This window comes from Macaca mulatta, chromosome 1, assembly GCF_049350105.2.
Source record: "Macaca mulatta isolate MMU2019108-1 chromosome 1, T2T-MMU8v2.0, whole genome shotgun sequence".
In the NCBI taxonomy this organism is placed as follows: domain Eukaryota; kingdom Metazoa; phylum Chordata; class Mammalia; order Primates; family Cercopithecidae; genus Macaca; species Macaca mulatta.
In genome coordinates this window covers 116,728,790-116,748,249 of record NC_133406.1, presented here as the reverse complement: position 1 = coordinate 116,748,249, position 19,460 = coordinate 116,728,790, and the positions used below count along the sequence as shown (strand labels likewise).

Sequence of the window (19,460 nt, the reverse complement as noted above, 5' to 3'; positions counted from 1 at the left end):
ATATATATACATACACACCCTGCATCCTGTTGCCCTTGTCATTAACATCTTACATTGGTGTGGTATGTTTATTAAAACCAGTGAATCAATATTAATATGTAATTTTTTTTTTGAGATGAAGTCTCGCTCTGTCGTCCAGGCTGGAGTGCAGTGGTGCGATCTTGCAACCTCCGCCTCCTGGGTTCAAGCGATTCTTCTGCCTCAGCCTCTCGAGTAGCTGGGACTACAGGCACACACCACCACACCTGGCTAATTTTTGTATTTCTAGTAGAGACGGGGTTTCACCATATTGGCCAGGCTGGTCTTGAACCCCTGACCTCGTGATCTGCCTGCCTCAGCCCCTCAAAGTGCTGGGATTACAGGCGTGAACCACTGCACTCGGCCTAATATGTAATTATTAAGAGTCCATATTTTATGAATTGCCTTAGTTTTTATCTACTGTCATTTTCTCCATAACTCCACATTTTATTGTTATATCTCTTTAGTCTCCTCTAGATTTTGACAGTTTTGTTTTGTTTTTCCCTCCAGACAGAGTCTTGCTCTGTTGCCCAGGCTGGTGTGCAAAACTGTCAAAATCACAGCTCACTGCAGCCTCGACCTCTCGGGTTTCAGCAATCCTCCCACCTCAGACTCCCGAGTAGCTGGGGCTATAGGTGTGCGCCACTACGCCTGGCTAAATTTTTGTAATTTCTATAGCGATGGGGTTTCACCATGTTGCCCAGGCTTGTCTTGAACTCCTGAGCTCAAGCGATCCGCCTGCCTCGGCCTTGCAATGTGCTGGGATTACAGGTGTGAGCCACTGTGCCCACAGTTTTCTTTTAAGCTTCTCTAGATTTGGTCAGATATTTTGTAGAATCTCCCTCAGTATGGGTTTGTCTGTTTTTGTTGTTGTTGTTGTTGTTTGTTTTAATGATTAGCTGGAGTTATTGGTTCTTTGGAGGAAGAACACAGAGGTAAAGTTCCATTTTCATCACATGATATCAAGAGTGTCCATCTATCAACATGGCTTACTGCTAATGATACTAACCTTGGTCACCTGGCTGAGACAGTTTTTTTTTCAGATTTCTTCTTTTTTGAAGCCTCTTACCACATTGTACTCTTTGGGAAGAAGTCACTGCACAGCCCACAATTAAGGGGAGTTAATGCTGTCTACCTCCTTGAGGAGGCAGCATCTATGTAAAATTTTCAGAATTCTGTGTAGACATTTATAAGCACACATTTTAATGCATTACTGGGTATACTAAAAAAGCAAGGGAGGTTTCCAAGGGTCTATTCCCTCACAAAAGTAAAGAGTCAGCTGAAACAGGAGCAGTCAATAAGTTTGTGAGCAAACAGGACTGGCAAAGTTTTCCTGAAGGCAAACGCTCACATCAGCACTGATGGGATACTAAGCCTTGGACCCCCAGGAAAGTTGAAAAGCCCCTTGAGAAAGATGCTGAATTGAACCTAGGTCAGTATTGCCCCTAACTCTCTGCCAGAGTAAATGCAAATACATTTTTAGAAAAAGCTGTCTCTGATTAGGCTTTCAGAATTCCCATAGATAAAATTCAACAAAATATAAACTTACAATAAAAGAATTGCCAAACACAAGGAAATAAACTACTGTGGGTGAGATTTAATAGAAACAAACCTCGAAGACTTAAACTATTGAAATAATAAGAGATGAAATATAAAATAACTGACCGGGCACGGTGGCTCATGCCTGTAATCCCAGAACTTTGGGAGGCCGAGAGGGGCAGATCACCTGAGATCAGGAGTTGGAGACCAGTCTGGCCAACATGGTAAAACACTATCTCTACTAAAAATATTAAAAAATTATCCATGCGTGGTGGCACATGCCTGTAGTCTCCCAGCTACTCGGGAGGCTGAGGCAGGAGAATCACTTGAACCTGGGGGGCAGAAGTTGCAGTGAGCTGAGATCACGGCATTGCACTCCACCCTGGGTGACAAAAGTGAGATTCCCTCTCAAAAAAAAAGAACCATGTATAAAATATTTAAATTAATAAAAGAATGTAAAATGTTAGAAACAAAAAGTATAACTGTTGAAACTGAACACTTAGTGGATAATTTGAACAACAGATGAGGCCATTGGCAAAGGGAGAATTCAGGAACTGAAAGATCTGAAGTAATTTCCCAGAATGTAATGTCAAGAAATAAGTTATAAAAGGAAGAGCATAATGAGTCTGACATGTGTGATTGAAGTCTTATAAGGTGAGAATTAAGAACAGGCAATATTTTAAAGGAATAATGGTGGAGAAAATGGAATAATTGATGAAAGATACGAATATATAAATACAGGGACCATAATGCATATGAAGGAAGGGGGTTAAATAAAAAGAAATCTACTTGTACATACTTTATAGATAACTGAAGAATATCAAAGTCAAAGGGAAGCTCTTAAAAACAGTAGGAGAGGATGGGTATTCTATCAGTATACAGTATTCTTACGATATGAAAATATCACTGCACAGATCATGAAATGCAAATTGATAATTATAGATTATTAATTACTTACAAAGGAATGACAAGTTGATAACTGTGGAAGCAAGAGGACATTGGAGTAAAATATTCAAAGTGCAGAGAGAAAACAGCCATCATATTAGAATTGTCTACCTAGCAAAACTAATTTTTAAGAACAAGAGCAAAATGAAGACATTTCCATAAAGATAAAAGCTAGAAACCAACAGATCTTCACCTAATGACCTTTATTTTATTTAATTCATTTATTTATTTTTGTAGAGATAAGGGTCTCACTGTGTTGCCCAGGCTTATCTCCAACTCCTGGGCTCTAGTGATCCTCCTGCTTTGATCTCACAAAGTGCTGGGATTATAGGTGTGAGCCACCACACCTGGCCCATTAATAACCTCTGAAAGGACATATACTTCAGAGAAAGGAAAGTAATCCCAGAAGAAAATCTAAGAGATAAAAATGCAATGCTAAGCAAGTAAATTGGTAACCATAAGAGTAAATCTGAATGAACATTTCCTGTATGAGATATTTAATTAGTATAGTTTAAAAAGCCAGGACAGGTCGGCCTCAGTGGCTGACGCCTGTAATCCCAAAACTCTGGGAGGCTGAGGCAGGCGGATCACCTAAGGTCAGGAGTTTGAGACCAGCCTGGCCAACATGGCGAAACACTGTCTCTACTAAAAATACAAAAATTAGCCAGGCCTGGTGGTGGGCACCTGTAATCCCAGCTACTCAGGAGGCTGAGGCAGGAGAATCGCTTGAACCTGGGAGGCAGAGGTTGCAGTGAGCCGAGATCATGCCACTGCACTCCACCCTGGGCAACAGTGAGACTGCATCTCAAAAAATAAAAATAAAAAAAGGACAAAACTATTTCTGTTCAATATTGTAGTTCAAGAAGAGAGTGGGCCGGGCATGGTGGCATGCTCTTAAGAAATGTTTGTGTGTTGCTCAAGGCCCATCTCTACTAAAAATAGAAAAAAAATTAGCCAGGCATGGTGGCGTGCACCTGTAATCCCAGCTACTCGGGAAGCTGAGGCAAGAAAATCGCTTGAACCAGGAGGCAGAGGTTGCAGTGAGCCGGGATTGTGCCACTACAGCCTGGGCAACAGAGCAAGACTCCATCTCAAAAAAAAAAAAAAAGAGTGATTTATGACTGGGTGCGGTGGCTCACGCCTGTAATGCTAGCACTTGGAAGGCCAAGGTGGGTGGATCACCTGAGGTCAGGAGTTCCAGCCAGTCTGGCTAACATGGTGAAACCCCATCTCTACTAAAAATACAGAAATTAGCTGGGCGTGGTGGCACATGCCTGTAATCCCAGTTATCTGGTAGGCTGAGGCAGAAGAATTTCTGGAACCCAGGAGGCGGAGGCTGCAGTGAGCCGAGATCGCGCCACTGCACTCCAGCCTAGGTGACAGAGTGAGACTCCAAAAAAATCGGGTAAAAATAGAATATATAACTTTCAGCCACTAGAAGGGGGAGAACAATTTAAAAAATAAATTTTTCTGCCGTGGCTCATTCCTGTAGTCTCAGCGCTTTGGAGGGCTGAGACCAGAGTATCGTGTGAAGCCAGGAATTCAAGACTAGCCCGGGCAACATACATAGCAAGACTTAGTCTCTACTAAAGATAAAAAATAACTGGGCCTGGTGACAAGTACCCGTAGTCCCAGTTACTGGAAATGCTGAGGAGAGAGGATTGCTTGATCCCAGGAGTTGCAGATTTCTGTGAGCTATGATTTTGCCACGCACTCCAGCCTGGGCAGTAGAGCAAGACCCTGTCTAAAAAAAAAAAACAAAAAAAGAAAAGAAAATGTCCCCAAAAGGCAAAGAGTATGAAGGGAATAAAGAAGTGTGAAGCATAGAAAAAGCAGGGCAAATAAAAGCACAGCATAAAATGATAAAAACAAATTCAAATATATCAATCACAGTTAAACATAAAAGAATAATCTTAGCAGTTAAAAGGGATGATCAGTTTAGATTTTTTTAAATGTAGCTATGTAGAGAGACATATCTAAAATAGAAAAGTTAAAAGGCAGTTACTAACCAAAAACAATAAAAAAAATACCACTGTAGTAGCTGCGTGAATAAAGATGTTAACACCCAAACCAAAACATTATTAAAGAGGGCTGGGTGTGGTGGCTCACACATGTAATCCCAGCGCTTTGGGAGGGTTAGGCGGGCAAATCGCTTGAGCCCAGAAGTTCAAGACCAATCTGGGCAACATGGTGAAATCTCATCTACAAAAACATTAGCTGGGCATGGTGCACGCCTGCAGTCCCAGCTACTTAGGAGGCTGAGGTGGATGGATCGATTGAGCCCAGGAGGTTGAGGCTGCAGTGAGGTGTGATCCTGCTGCTGCACTCCAGCCTGGGCAATACAGAGAGACCCTGTCTCAAAAAAACAAAACAAAAAAATGAAAAAACATTGGGTAAAAGACTGTTGAGGAGCAGTATATAGTATTTCCACAGTGTGAGTGTATCACCCCATAGATTATGAATTACAAATTGATAATTATAGATTATTACTTTATTATAGAGGGAAAATATGCATTTATAATGCAGAGAATTTGGCATCAGTAGTAGTGGGATGGCGTGAAAATTATATGTCTCTTGATGGAACATAGTGGGTGGTATACAATGCTAGCAAAGTTGTATTCTTGCCAAAAATGTTTAACCTGAATCTACTTTTGAGAAAATGAATGAATCCTGAAATGTGGGATGTTCTGCAGGACGTCTGGCTTGGATCATTGAAGTCATGAAGAATAGGGAGAGGTGAAGGGACTCTCCTACATTGAGAGATATTAAAGAGATAATGAAAATCAAAGCTAAGAACTTTGGTTCTTGGAGTGATAAAAACAAAGGTAAAATAATAGTATTTTTTAAAAACCCAACTATAAACAGTCTGGCGATTGTTGGGAAAATTTGATGATGAGCTTTATGTTGGCTGGTGTTGCTGAATTAATGTTTTGTTTTGTTTTGTTTCGTTTCATTTCGTTTCGTTTCTTTTCTTTTGTGACGGAATTTCACTCTTAAAAGTTGCCCAGGCTGGAGTGCAATGGCGTGGTCTCGGCTCACTGAAACCTCCGCCTCCCGGGTTCAAACGATTCTCCTGACTCAGCCTCCTTAGTAGCTGGCATTACAGGCATGCACCACCACGCCTGGCTAATTTTGTATTTTTGGTAGGGACAGGGTTTCTTCGTGTTAGGCTGGTCTTGAACTCCCTACCTCAGGTGATTCGCCCGCCTCAGCCTCCCAAAGTGCTAGGTTTACAGGCGTAAGCTACCGCACCCGGCCTGAATTAAGTTTTTTAAAGATATAATGGTACTATGATTGTATGAGAGAATGTTCCTTCTGACATATTTAGGGATAAATTATATTTCTCTCTACAATCTTCTTTAAGATGGTTGGGCAAAAGAGAACTAAGTGTTGTGTATATATAGAGAGAGCGAGCTGATATATATAGAGAGAGGGAGGTGGCAAGATATTAACAGTTGCTAAATATAAGTAAAATGTAGGAATGTTTAGTGAACTTTAAACTTTTTTGTGGAGTTTTTTTTTTTTTGAGACAAAGTCTTGCTCTGTCGCCCAGGCTGGAGTGCAGTGGCATGATTTCGGCTCACTGCAACCTAAGCCTCCTGGGTTCAAGCAATTCTCCTACCTCAGCCTCCCAAGTAGCTGGGATTACAGGCACCTGCCACCACGCCTGGCTAATTTTTGTATTTTTAGTAGAGATGAGGTTTCACTGTGTTGGCCAGGCTGGTCTCGAACTCCTGACTTCTGGTGATCCACCTGCCTCAGCCTCCCAAAGTGCTGGGATTGCAAGCATGAGCCACTGCACCTGGCCTTTTGTGGAGTTTTAAAATAAGTGAATGAGGCCAGGCATGGTGACTCATGCCTGTAATCCCATGCTTTGGGGGGCAAGGTGGGCAGATCACTTGAGCTCAGGAGTTTGAGACCAACCTGGGCAACATTGTGAAAGCCCATCTCTACAAAAAATACAAAAATTAGCAGGGCGTGGTGGTGTGCACCTGTAGTCCCAGCTGCTTGGGAGGTTTAAGTGGGAGGATTGCTTGAGCCTGGGAGGCAGAGGTTGCAGTGAGCCAAGATCACACCACTGCACTCCAGCCTGACTTGACAGAGTGAGACCCTGCCTCTGAATGAATGATTGGCTGAATGAATGAATGAATGAATGAATGGATTAAAAAAAAGAAGAGAAATTAAGGTGAGGAAACACCAAGCACAGAGTTCTATTGAACTTTCAAGAAACAAATTCTAATTATATAACAGACTGTTTCAGAGAACACTAGTTTGTTCCACGAGACCAGAATAACCTGGATACCACGCGGTGGCTTATGCCTGTAATCCCAGCACTTTGAGAGGCCGAGGCAGGCGGATCACGAGGTCAGGAGTTCGAGACCAGCTTGACCAATACGGTGAAACCCTGTCTGTACTAAAAAATACAAAAATTAAGGCCAGGTGCGGTGGCTCAAGCCTGTAATCCCAGCACTTTGGGAGGCCGAGAAGGGCGGATCACAAGGTCAGGAGATCGAGACCATCCTGGCTAACATGGTGAAACCCCATATCTACTAAAAAATACAAAAAACTAGCTGGGCGAGGTGGCGAGGCGCCTGTAGTCCCAACTACACGGGAGGCTGAGGCAGGAGAATGGCGTAAACCTGGGAGGCGGAGCTTGCAGTGAGCTGAGATCCGGCCACTGCACTCCAGCCTGGGCGACAGAGCAAGGCTCCGTCTCAAAAAAAAACCAAAAAACAAAAATTAGCCAGGCGTGATGGTATTTCCAGCTACTCGGGAGGCTGAGGCAGGAGAATCGCTTGAACCTGGGAGGTGGAGGTTGCGGTGAGCCAAGATCATGCCACTGACTCCAGCCTGGGTGACAGAGCGAGACTATCTAAAAATAAATAAATAAATAAAATAATCTGGATACCAAATCTGGAGAAGAAGAGTAAGGGCAAAGAAGATTACAGGCCAATATTATTTATAAATGTAGATACAAAAATCCTGAATACAGTATTAGCAAACTGAATCCAGTAACGTATAGAGATATTTTATTTATCCCAAGAAAGCAAGGGTAGCTTTACTTGAGACCGTCTATAAATTTCATTTGCTGTATTTACAGAAAAATACATTGATAAAATTCATTGTCCATGTAAACAGATAAAAGGGAACTTCAGAACCTGATAAAAAAGCCTTGAATACAAAGAGTAGGGGCCGGGCATGGTGGCAGGCACCTGTAATCCCAGCTACTCAGGAAGCTGAGGCAGGAGAATCACTTGAACCCCGGAGGCGGAGGTTGCAGTGAGCCGAGATCATGCCACTGCACTCCAGCCTGGGCGACAGAGGGAGACTTTCTCAAAAATAAATAAATAAAATGAAATAAAATAAAAAACAAAGTTAGATACTATAATGGGAAGACTATCATAAAGTTGTTCTTCTAAATTGCTCTCTAGATTCAATGCACTTCCAGTCAAAATCCTAATAGAATATATTAAGGAATTTGACAAGGTGTTCTGCATTTTATGTGGAAGTGTAAAGGCTTGAGAATATCAAAGATACAAAGTGGAGGGATTTGGCCTAGCCAGATAACAGAACATAATAAAACAGGGAGTATGAGGCTGGGTGTGGTGGCTCAAGCCTGTAATCCCAGCACTTTGGGAGACCGAGGTGGGTAGATCACCTGAGGTCAGGAGTTTAAGACCAGCCTGGCCAACTTGGTGAAACCTCGTCTCTACTAAAAAATACAAAAAATTACCCGGGCGTGGTGGTGGGCACCTTAATCCCAGCGACTTGGGAAGTTGAGGCAGAAAAATTGCTTGAACACAGGAAGTGGAGGTTGCAGTGAGCTGAGATGGCTCCATTGCACTCCAGCCTGGGCAACAGAGAGAGACTCTGTCTCAGAGAAACAAACAAACAAACAAAAAACAGAGTATGGAATTTGTAGAGGGATAGCCAAATTGACCAGTGGAACAGAATGTAGAGCCCACAAACAGACCTATGTATTTAAACTGACATTTCTGAAAGGGGTAGCAATGTAGATCACTGGGGAAAAGGAGAAAACTATTCATTAGACAGGGACAGTTCCATTGTAATATAGGGGAAAAAAAGGAAAATGAACTGTATCATGCTGTATACAAAATGTCCTTTTTTAAAATTTTATTTTAAATTTTTGTTGTTGTTGTTGTTTGTTTTTTGAGACAGGGTCTCTTCTATCGCCCAGGCTGGATGGAGTGCAATGATGCAATTTTGGCTCACTGCAACCTTTGCCTCCTGGGTGCAAGCCATCCACCCACCTCAGCCTCCCAAGTAGCTGGGACTACAGAAACACACCACCATGCCCAGCTAATTTTTGTATTTTTTGTAGAGACCAGATATCGCCATGTTGCCCAGGCTGGTCTCAAACTCCAGAGCTCAAGCGATCTGCCACCTCAGCCTCCCAAAGTGTTGGGATTACAGGCGTGAGCCACTGTGCCTGGCCACAAAAATTACTTCAGCATAGGATAAAGGCAAATACAAAAGGCTAACTAAACAAAGGTTTTATCAGAAAATAAAGATATGACCATAGTATAGGGAAATAATTCTTTTTTTGAATGTTTTTATTTCCATAGGTTATTGGGGAACAGGTGGTATTTGGTTATATGAGTAAGTTCTTTAGTGGTGATTTGTGAGATTTTGGTGCACCCATCCCCTGAGCAGCATACACTGAACTCAATTTGTGATCTTTTATCCCTCACCCCCTTCCCACTCTTTCCCCTTGAGTCCCCAAAGTCCGTTGTGTCTTCCTTACGCCTTTGCAATCTCATAGCGTAGCTCCCACATATGACTGAGAACATATGATGTTTGTTTTTCCATTCCTGAATTACTTCACTTAGAAAGTAGCCTCCGATCTCATCCAGGTCGCTGCTAATGCAATTAATTCATTCCTTTTCATGGCTCAGTAGTATTCCATTGTGTACATATATATATATATATATATATACACACACACACACACACACACCACAGTTTGTTTATTTACTCATTGATTGATGGGCATTTGGGTTGACTCCACATTTTTGCAATTACAAATTCTGCTGCTATAGACATGCATATGCAAATATCTTGGTGGGGTTTTTTTGTTGTTGTTGTTTTTGAGACAGAGTCTTGCTGTATGGCCTAGGCTGGAGTGCAGTGGTACCATCTTGGCTCACTGCAACCACCGCCTCCGTGTTCAAGCAGTTCTCCTGCCTCAGCCTCCCAGGTAGCTGGGATTACTGGCACATGCCACCATGCCCGGCTAATTTTTGTATTTTTAGTAGAGACGGAGTTTCACCATGTTGGCCAGGCTGGTGTCGAACTCCTGACCTCGTGATCTGCCTGCCTCAGCCTCCCAAAGTGCTGGGATTACAGGCATGAGCCACCGCGTCTGGCCGCAAGTGTCTTTTTCATATAATGACTTATTTTCGTCTGGGTAAATACCCAGTAGTGGGATTGCTGGATCACATGGTAGTTCTACTTCTAGTTCCTTAAGGAATCTCCACACTGTTTTCCTAGTGGTTGTACTAATTTACATTCCCACCAGCAGTGTAGAAGTGTTCCCTTTTAACTGCATCCATGCCAACATCTGTTAATTTTTGATTTATTGATTATGGCCATTCTTGCAAGAGTCAGATGGTATCGCATTGTGGTTTTGATTTGCATTTCCCTGATCATTAGGGATGTTGAGCTTTTTTTCATACATTTGTTTGACAATTTATACTTTTTTTTTTTTTTTTTTTTTTTTTTTTGAGACGGAGTCTCGCTGTGTCGCCCATGCTGGGGTGCAGTGGCCGGATCTCAGCTCACTGCAAGCTCCGCCTCCCGGGTTTACACCATTCTCCTGCCTCAGCCTCTTGAGTAGCTGGGACTACAGGCGCCCGCCACCTCGCCTGGCTAGTTTTTTGTGTTTTTTAGTAGAGACAGGGTTTCACCGTGTTAGCCAGGATGGTCTCGATCTCCTGACCTTGTAATCCGCCCGTCTTGGCCTCCGAAAGTGCTGGGATTACAGGCTTGAGCCACCGCACCCGGCCGACATTTGTATACCTTTTGAAAATTGTGTATTCATGTCCTTAACTCACTTTTTGATGGGTTCGTCTGTGTTTTTTTGTTTTGCTAGTTTGTTTGAGTTTATTTTAGATTCTGGATATTGATCCGTTGTTAGATGTATAGATCGTGAAAATTTTCTCCCACTCTGTGGATTGTCTGTTTGCTCTTGCTGACTGTTCCTTTTGCTCTGCAAAAGCTCTTTAGTTTAATTAAGTTTCAGCTTTATATCTTTGTTTTTATTACATTTGCCTTTGGGTTCTTGGTCATGAAATAGTTGCCTAAGCCAATGTTTAGAAACGTTTTTCCAATGTTATTCTCTAAAATTTTATAGTTTGAGGTCTTAGATTTATGTCCTTTATCCTTAATTTATTTTGTATAAGGTGAGAGATGAGGATCCAGTTTCATTCTTCTACATGTGGTTTGCCAATTATCCCAGCATCATTTGTTGAATACGGTGTCCTTTCCCCACTTTATCTTTTTGTTTGCTTTGTCAAAGATCAATTGGTACCACCATTATCCTTCACAGAATTAGAAAAGACAACCCTAAAATTCATATGGAACCAAAAAGAACCCACATTTTCAATGCAAGACTAAGCAAAAATAACAAATCTGAAGGTATCACATTACCTGATTTCAAACTATACTCTAAGGTCATAGTCACTAAAGCAGCATGGTACTGGCATAAAAATAGGCACATAGACCAATAGAACAGAATAGTATAGGGAAAGAATTCTTAAACGAGACACACTATGCTAGCCGTAGTAAAAATCATGTTTACCACAATAAATATATAAATTCAGCATTATTTAAATTAAAATTTTCTTTCTTTTTTTATTTTTATTTTTGAGACAGAGTCTCACTCTGTCGCCCAGGCTGGAGTGCAGTGGCACGATCTCGGCTCACTTCAACCTCCACCTCCCAGGTTCAAGCAATTCTCCTGCCTCAGTCTCCCGAGTAGCTGGGATCACAGGCACCCGCCACCACCTTCGGTTAATTTTTGTATTTTTAGTAGAGATGGGGTTTCACCATGTTGGTTAGGCTGATCTCGAACTCCTGACCTCAAGCGATTCGCCTGCCTCGGCCTCCCAAAGTGCTGGAATTACAGGCATGAGCCACTGCACCTGGCTGAAACAACAAGTCTTATTGATTCTGTTGGTGTTTTGCTTTTTTTGGGTGGTGGGGAAGTCAGGTTTATTGTGTTATGATTTACATGCACCAAAGTTTACCCTTTAAATGTACCATTCTATAAATTTTGATGAATTTATAATTGTGTATCCACCACAGTTATGATAAAGAGCTTATATAAGTTCTGTTACTCCCCAAATTCTTCCCCATTTTTACTGAACTGCTTTCCTCTTTGACCCACTATTTGACCTTATAGTTTTGACTCTTCCAGAATGTCATATAAATGGAGTGGTGTAACTTTTTGAGTCTGACTTCTGTCATTTGGCATGATGCAATTGTAGTAAAATATACATAGCAAATTTTTTTTTTTTTTTTTTTTTTTTTTTTTTAATGAGACGGAGTCTCGCTCTGTCGCTCAGGCTGGAGTGCACTGGCGCGATCTCGGCTTACTGCAAGCTCCATCTCCTTGGGTTCACGCCATTCTCCTGCCTCAGCCTCCCGAGTAGCTGGGACTACAGGCTCCCGCCACTGCGCCCGGCTAATTTTTTCTGTTTTTTAGTAGAGACGGGGTTTCACCATGTTAGCCAGGGTGGTCTCGATCTCCTGACCTTGTGATTCACCCTCCTTGGCCTCTCAGAGTGCTGGGATTACAAGAGTCAGCCAACGCACCTGGCCAATTTTCTTTTTGTTGTTATTGGTGTTCCATTTTAAGGATGTTTTACAGTTGTTGAAGGACATTTGGGTTGTTTTGTTCTTGGTAATTATGAATAAAGTCACCATAAGCATTTCTTATTTATTTGTTTATTTATTTATTTATTTATTTATTTATTGAGACAGAGTCTCGCTCTGTCACCCAGGCTGGGTGCCATCTCCGCTCACTGCAACTTCTGCCTCCCGGGTTCAAGCGATTCTCCTGCCTCAGCCTCCAGAGTAGCTGGGATTACAGGCATCTGCCACCAAGCCCAGCTAATTTTTTTCTGTTTTTAGTAGAGATGGGCCTTGAGCAACACACAAGCATTTCTTAATAGCATCTTTATTTATTTATTTATTTTGAGACAGAGTTTCACTGCGTTGCCCAGGCTGGAGTGCAGTGGCATGATCTTGACTCACTGCAACCTCTGTCTCCCAGGTTCAAGCCATTTTCCTGCCTTAGCACCCCGCCTCCTGACCCCCGCCCCACAGTAGCTGAAATTACAGGCACCTGCCACTATGCCTGGCTAATTTTTGTGTTTTTATATTTATTTTATTTTATTTTATTTTTTCCTCCCTTTCCCTTTCCCTTTTCTGACAGTCTCACTTTGTTGCCTAGGCTGTAGTACAGTGGTGTGATCTCCGTTCACTGCAATCTCCGCCTCCTAGGTTTAAGCCATTCTCCTCCCTCAGCCTCCGGAGTAGCTGGGATTACAGATGTGCACCACTATGCCTAGCTAATTTTTGCATTTTTGTAGTGACTGGGTTTCACCATGTTGGCCAGGCTGGTCTCGAACTCCTGACCTCAAGGGATCCACCCTCCTCAGCCTCCCAAAGTGCCGGGATTACAGGCGTGAGCTATTGCACCTGGCTAATTTTTGTATTTTTAGTAGAAACAGGGTTTTGTCATGTTGGCCAGGCTGATCTCAAACTCCTGACCTCAAGGAATTGACCTGCCTCAGCCTCCCAAAGTGCTGTGGTTACAGGCATGAGATACCACACCCGGCCTTAACAGCATTTTAAAAAAACAGTAATTTCTTAATTTTGATGAAGTCCAGTTTATTTTTAAAATTTTAATGGATTATATTTTCGTTATATATAAGAAATCCTCTCCTAATTCAGTCATAAAGAATTTCTCCTGTATTTTCTTCCAGAAGTTTTATTTATTTTAATTAGTTTATTTTTTGAGAAAGGGTCCCAGTTGGTTACCCAGGCTGGAATGCAGTGGTGCCATATAACTCACTGCAGCCTCAACCACCTACGCTCTAGGGAACCTCCCACCCCATCCTTTGCAGTAGCTGGAATCACAGATGCAAGCCTCCTCAGGCCTGGCTAATCTTTTAATTTTTTTATAGAGAAAGGTCGTCCTATGTTGCCCAGGCTGCTCTCAAACTCTTGGGCTCAAGCAATCCTCCCACCTTGGCTTCCCAAAGTGCTGGGATTACAGGCATGAGCCACTATGTCTGGCATAGAAGTTTTATAGTTAGGTTTTACCTTAGGTCTATAATGCATTTTGAATTAATTTTTGCAAATAGCATGAGGTATGGATCAATTTTTTAAAATGGGTATCCAATTGTTCGAGCACCATTTATCGAGAGGCCAGTCCTTTCATCATTAAATTGTCTATGCACCTTACACCTTTGTAAAAAATCGATTGCTGGCTGGGCATGGTGACTTACGCCTGTAATCCCAGCACTTTGGGAGGCCGAGGTGGGTGGATCACCTGAGGTCAGGAGTTCGAGACCAGCCTGGCCAACATGGTGAGACCTCGTCTCTACTGAAAATACAAAAATTAGCTGGACTTGATGGCGGGCGTCTGTAATCCCAGCTACTTGGGAGGCTGAGACAGGAGAATTGCTTGAACCTGGGAGGCGGAGGTTGCAGTGAGCTGAGATCGCGCCACTGCACTCCAGCCTGGGTGATAGAGTAAGACTCCGTCTTAAAAAAAAAAAAAAAAATTGATTGCCCGCATATATATATATGCTGCCTTGATTATTGTAGTTTATATGGAAATCAGGTAGTGTACGTCTTCTAACACAGTTTTCAAAACTATGTTGTCTATTCTAGGTCTTTTGTTTTTTCTTATAAAGTTTAGAATCAGCTTGTTGATTTCTACAAATAATCCTGCTGGGATTTTGATTAGGACTAAATTGAATGTGTACATTAATTTGGGGGCCGAATTGTTAAATATATTTAGTTGTCCATAAATACGGTATATCTCTCCATTTATTTAGGTCATCTTTGATTTCTTTTATCAGTGTTTTACACGTTTTTCAGCATAGCGATCTTGCATATATTTTGCTAAATGATAATCTAAGTCTTTCATGCTCTTATAAATGGTACTGCTTTTTTTAAAGAAAAATTTAATTTCCCTGTTTGTTGCTATGTAAGAATATAATTGACTTTGGTATCCTGTGAATATAATTGACTTTGGTATCCTGCAACCTTACTAAACTTATTATTAGTTCAAGTACCTATTTTGTAGGGTCTCTGATTTTTCTGTATGGATAAATCATGTCTACATAGAGACGGTTTAGTTTCTTCCTTTCTAATCTATATACCTTTTCTTTCTTTCCCTTGCCTTATTGCATTGGCTGAAACTTCTAGGATGATGGTAGCAGCAGTCCCCAACTGGAAGAGACCGGGATGGGGTTGGTTTTGGGATGAAACTGTTCTACCTCAGATCATCAGGCATTGTTCTCATAAGGAGTGCACAGCCTACATCCCTGGCATGCGCAGTTAACAGTAGAGTTTGTGCTCCTGTGAGAATCTAATGATGCCACTGATCTGACAGAATTTGGGGCTCGGGGGTAATGCTTGCTCACCCACCACTCACCTCCTACCATGTGGCCCAGTTCCTAACAGGCCGCTGGGGTTGGGAAACCCTGTGTAGAGAAAGGGTGAGGGTGAACATTCTTCTTTTTCCCCTGTTCTTGGGGGGATAGCTTTTGGTTTTCCACCATTATATATGATGTTATCTGTAAGTTTTTAATAAATGTCCTTTGAGGAAGTTCCCTTATATTTCTAGTTTTCGGAAACTTTTTTTTTTTAAATTATTATTATACTTTAAGGTCTAGGGTACATGTGCATAACTTGCAGGTTTATTACATATGGATACTTGTGCCATGTTGGTGTGCTGCACCCATCAACTCGTCAGCACCCTTCAACCAGTCATTTACATCAGGTATAACTCCCAATGCAATCCCTTCCCCTTCCCCCCTCCCCATAATAGGTCCCGGTGTGTGATGTTCCCCTTCCCGAGTCCAAGAGTTTTTGGAGACTTTTTATCATAAATGAATGTTAAATTTTATTGATCCTTTCATAGTACTTTAAAAAAAAAAAATTAAAGAGGGCCTGGCACGGTGACTCATGCCTGTAATCCCAGCATTTTGGGAGGCCGAGGCGGGTGGATCACGAGGTCAGGAGATCGAGACCATCCTGGCTAACACAGTGAAACCCCGTCTCTACTAAAACTACAAAAAATTAGCTGGTTGTGGTGGTGGGCACCTGTAGTCCCAGCTCCTTGGGAGGCTGAGGCAGGAGAGTGGCGTGAACCCGGGAGGCAGAGCTTGCAGTGAGCCGAGATCATGCATTCCAGCCTGGGCGACAGAGCGAGACATTGTCTCATAAAAATAAAAAAAAAGAGAGACACCGTCTTGGCTGGGCATGGTGACTCACACCTGTAAGCCCAGCACTTTGGGAGGCTCAGGTGGGTGGATCACCTGAGGTCAGGAGTTTGAGAACAGCCTGGCCAGCATGGTGAAACCACCCTTCTCTACTAAACATACAAAAATTAGCTGGGCATGGTGGTGCAAGCCTGTAGTTCCAGCTACTCGGGACGCTGAGGCAGGAGAATTGCTTGAACCTGTGAGATGGAGGTTGCAGCGAGCTGAGATCGTGCCACTGCACTCCAGCCTGGGTGACAGAACAAGACTCCGACTCAAAAAAGAAAGGCAGAGTCTTACTTTGTTGCCCAGCTTGGATCGTAGCTCACTGCAGCCTCGATCTCCTGGACTCAAGCAATCCACCCACCTGGGCCTCCCAACATGTGAGGATTACCCCTTTCATAGTACTTTTGATGGGTTTTTTTGTTTGTTTTTTTGAGACGGGGTGTCACTCTGTCACCCAGGCTGGAGTGCAGTGGCGTGATCTCAGCTCACCGCAAGCTCCGCCTCCCGGATTCACACCATTCTTCTGCCTCAGCCTCCCAGGTAGCTGGGACTACAGGCACCCGCCACCATGCCTGGCTAATTTTTTGTGTTTTTAGTAGAGACGGGGTTTCACTGTGTTAGCCAGGATGGTCTCTATCTCCTGACCTCGTGATCCGCCTGCCTCAGCCTCCCGAAGTGCTGGGATTACAGGCGTGAGCCACCGCGTACAGCGGGGTTTTATTATTACTATTTTTTTATTTTTTGAGACAGAGTCTCACTGTCACCCAGGCTGGAGTGCAGTGGCGCGATCTCGGCTCACTGCAATCTCTGCCTCCCAAGTTCAAGCAGTTCTCTGCCTCAGCCTCCCAAGTGGCTGGGGTTACAGACTCCCACCACCACGCCCAGCTAATTTTTTGTATTTTTAGTAGAGATGGGGTTTCACCATCTTGGCCAGGCTGGTCTTGAACTCCTGACCTTGTGATCCACCAATCTTGGCCTCCGAAAGTGCTGGGATTACAGGCATGAGCCACTGTGCCCGGCCTTGATGGGGTTTTAAATGGAAATAATGGCAGTTGTAAAGTCAAACATTTGCATACCTATCTTCAATTCAGCAGTTCTACTCTTGCACATGTGCCCCAGAATACAGATATAAAAAGATTCATATCAGCTTTATTTATCATATAAAAATGTAGAGAACACGCCAAGTGTGGTGGCTCACGCCTGTAATCCAAGCATTTTGTAATGTCAAGACGGGAGGATCGCTTGAGCCCAGGAGTTTTGAGATCAGCCTGGGTAGCATAGTGAGATCTTGTCTCTACAAAAGAATGAAAACAGCCACACGTGGTGGCACATGCCTGTGGTCCCAGCTACTCAGGTGACTGAGATGGAAGGATCACTTAAGCCCAAGAGGTTGAGGCTGCAGTGAACTGTGATTGCACCACTACACTCTAGCCTAGGCAACAATGTGACAAATCAAGATCCCCGTCTCAGAAAAGAAAATGTGGAAACAACCTGAATGTCCATCAGCAGCTCAATGGATAAAACTGGTATATTCACAGTGAAACCTTTTACTGCAGTGAAATAAATGTAGGTATATGTTATAAAATGAAAAGCTCCGCTTCACCTTCTTTCTCTACGTACCCAGTTCCATTTTGAGTAATATCTTCTATATTCTTACAGCATGATTTAATGCTTGCATACATATATATTATCAGTTTTTTTTAAACTTTGGTAAAGTACACATAACATAAAATTGACCATTTTAACCAATTTTTAGTGTAGGTACAGTGGCATGAAGAACATTAACATTGTTATGCAGCCATCAGCACCGTCTCTCTTCAGAACTCCATCTCACTTTCCAGACTGAAAGCGTATACCCATTAAACAATAACTCTCCATTCCCCAGCCCCTAGCAACCACCATTCTAATTTTTTTCTCTGAATTTTACTACTCCTAGGTACGTCATGGTATTGGAATCATATAGTATCTGTTCATTTGTGACTGGGTTATTTCCATAACATAATGACTTTGCAAGGTTCATCCATATTATGGCATATGTCAGAATTTTCTCCTTCTTATGGGTAGATAATATTCCATTGTATATGACCACATTCTTTTACCATATATATATATATTTTTTTTTTTTTCTTTTTTTTTTTGAGACAGAGTCTTGCTCTGGCCCAGGCTGCAGTGCAGTGTCATGATCCCATCTCACTGCAACCTCTGCCTCCCAGGTTCAAGCAATTCTCGTGCCTTAGCCTTCTGAGTAGCTGGCACCACTGGTGTGCTAATTTTTGTGTTTTTTTTAGTAGAGATGGGATTTCACCCTGTTGCCCAAGCTGGCCTGAAACTCTTGAACTCAGGCATTCCACCCACCTCAGCCTCCCAAAGTGCTGGGATTACAGGCATGAGCCACTGCTGCACCTGGCCTCTTTTACCCAATGTTTTCTTAAAAGAAAGCTTCCTGTAGGTCTAGAGATTTTTAAAATTATAGACAAATAAATGTTCACTTTACACTAATAAATTGAAAGCCTGGAGGAAATGGAGAAAATGTCTATAAAAATACTAACCCTATTGACTCCAGAAGTAGAAAACCTGAAAAAAAACCTAAGACCCAGCTGATTTAGCAGCCACACTTGTGTGATTATGTGTTTGTGTTTGCTTTTATTTTTTTTATTTTTTATTTTTGAGACGGAGTCTGGCTCTGTCACCCAGGCTGGAGTGCAGTGGCGCGATCTCGGCTCACTGCAAGCTCCGCCTCCCGGGTTTACGCCGTTCTCCTGCCTCAGCCTCCCGAGTAGCTGGGACTACAGGTGCCCGCCACCTCGCCTGGCTAGTTTTTTGTATTTTTTAGTAGAGACGGGGTTTCACCGTGTTAGCCAGGATGGTCTCGATCTCCTGACCTCGTGATCCGCCCGTCTTGGCCTCCCAAAGTGCTGGGATTACAGGCTTGAGCCACCGCGCCCGGCCTGTGTTTGCTTTTATTAACGCATGTTTTATGGTTAAATATTAGTTTGAAATAATTTTTTAGGTTCAAAATTTTGAACAAGGCTGTTTTGTTTTTGTTTTTGTTTTTTGAGATGGGGTCTCACTCTGTCATCCAAGTTGGAGTGCAGTGGTGCAGTCTTGGCTCACTGCAACCTCTGCCTCCTAGGCTCAAGTGATCCTCCCACCTCAGCATCCCGAGTAGCTGGGACCACAGGTGCTTGCCACCACATCCAGCTGATTTTTTGTATTTTTGGTAGACAGGGTTTCACCATGTTGCCCAGGCTGGTCTCAAACTTCTGAGCTCAGGCATTCCTCCTGCCTTGGGTTCCCAAAGTGCTAGGATTACAGGTGTGAGCCACCACACCCGGCCTAAGGAGTCTGTTTCTTATAGCTAAAGTGGATGTCTTTGCTAGGCTGTATCAGATCTCATCCAAATAAAATAAAATTTTTTTGAAGTGGAAT

General features: G+C 42.8%; 1 protein-coding gene and 2 long non-coding RNA genes across 23 annotated transcripts in view; 1 reads left to right on the top strand and 2 right to left on the bottom strand.

Moving 5' to 3' along the window:
- The window catches only part of LOC144331531 (uncharacterized), a 28,324-nt gene extending 23,990 nt beyond the window's left edge, over positions 1–4,334 (bottom strand). Inside the window, exon 1 of one of the 2 annotated variants that reach the window (XR_013398795.1) lies at positions 3,864–4,334. This is a non-coding gene — a long non-coding RNA (uncharacterized LOC144331531). The remainder of the gene's footprint in view (positions 1–3,863) is intronic. The other variant, XR_013398799.1, reaches the window with a different exon arrangement.
- Positions 1–19,460, top strand: part of RPRD2 (regulation of nuclear pre-mRNA domain containing 2) — a 125,010-nt gene that overhangs the window by 23,529 nt on the left and 82,021 nt on the right. The window lies entirely within an intron of this gene.
- Positions 10,539–14,318, bottom strand: LOC144331519 (uncharacterized). The gene is made up of 2 exons (XR_013398764.1): positions 14,264–14,318; positions 10,539–11,406 (listed from the first exon to the last, which is right to left on the bottom strand). It is a non-coding gene; the product is annotated as an uncharacterized LOC144331519 (long non-coding RNA).